Source organism: Cynocephalus volans, chromosome 12 (genome assembly GCF_027409185.1).
Source record: "Cynocephalus volans isolate mCynVol1 chromosome 12, mCynVol1.pri, whole genome shotgun sequence".
In the NCBI taxonomy this organism is placed as follows: Eukaryota; Metazoa; Chordata; class Mammalia; order Dermoptera; family Cynocephalidae; genus Cynocephalus; species Cynocephalus volans.
The window spans coordinates 101,493,105-101,494,544 of record NC_084471.1 but is presented as its reverse complement, the minus strand read 5'-3'; the positions used below and the strand labels follow the sequence as shown (position 1 = coordinate 101,494,544).

At 41.0% G+C, this 1,440-nt stretch overlaps 1 pseudogene; it reads left to right on the top strand.

Annotated features, from left to right (window-relative positions):
- Positions 1–232: 232 nt before the first annotated feature.
- LOC134391774 (olfactory receptor 5AR1-like) lies at positions 233–1,204 on the top strand (annotated as a pseudogene).
- The last annotated feature ends 236 nt before the right edge of the window (positions 1,205–1,440 follow it).

The following is a 1,440-nucleotide window of genomic DNA, read 5'->3' as shown; positions in this document are numbered from 1 at the left end:
CATCATCTTCAGAAATTCTTTTGAAGTACATAATCATTCATAAAATTTAAATACTAAAAGGATTTTTAAGAATCACTCAAAACAAAGCATTTTTCGTTGTTTATTATAGAAATACATATTTTTACAACATCCCTGGCATATGACTGCTTTTCTTTAGCTTGAATATTTCCAGTGACAGGGAAATTTACTACACAGCAGTAAGCCAAATCTAGATACACATGCAATTGAAGTGATGGATCAAGAAAACCACGATGGTGACTGAGTTTATCTTTATGGGCATCACTCAGGACCCTCAGCTGCAGATCATCTTCTTCGTGGTCTTCCTCGTCGTCTACCTGGTCAATGTAGTGGGGAATGTCGGTATGATTATCCTTATCATAACAGACACTCAGCTTCATACACCCATGTATTTTTTCCTCTGCAACCTCTCCCTTGTTGACCTGGGCTACTCCTCAGCCATTGCCCCCAGGATGCTGGCTGACTTCCTAACAAAGTACAAAGTTATCTCCTTCTCCAGCTGTGCCACCCAGTTTGCTTTCTTCATAGGTTTTGTGGATGCTGAGTGCTATGTCCTGGCTGCCATGGCTTATGACCGCTTTGTTGCCATCTGCTGACCCCTCCACTATAGCACACTCATGTCCAAGCGGGTCTGCCTGACACTCATGCTAGGCTCATACCTGGCTGACATAGTAAGTTTAGTAGCCCACACTTCGCTCACCTTCAGCCTGAGTTACTGTGGCTCCAATATCATAAACCATTTCTTCTGTGAAATCCCACCACTCTTGGCCCTCTCTTGCTCAGACACCTACATCAGTGAGATCTTGCTTTTCAGTTTATGTGGCTTCATTGAATTCAGCACTGTCCTCATCATCTTTGTCTCCTATTCCTTTATCCTTATTGCAATCATCAGAATGTGCTCAGCTGAAGGCCGCCTTAGGCTTTCTCCACCTGTGGGTCTCAGCTTAATGGTGTCACTCTTTTCTATGGCACAGTCATGTTTATGTACCTGCGACCCACATCCAGCTACTCCCTGGACCAAGACAAGTGGGCCTCTGTGTTCTACACTATTATCATCCCCGTGTTGAATCCTTTTATATACAGTTTGCGGAATAAGGATGTGAAAACTGCTTTCAAAAAGCTAATTGGGGAAAAAACCTCCCTCAATGAAAACAAACCAAAAAAATCTGATTTTTACCATAGGTAATTAATGGTAGGAGTAGAATGGAGTTAGGTAATTGAAAATGCAAATATCTGTCTAATACACATTACCCATGTTACCACATCCTTGCTGAGCAAATCTTAAATTCTGAAGGGTGTTCTGTAACCCCTAACTGTGAAGGAAATGTAAATTAAATTAATTCTTTTGAAAGACATGCTGATCAGGGTGCATTAATTTTTTATTTAAAGTTGCTTTACATATTGATTAGAAACAGAGACAGC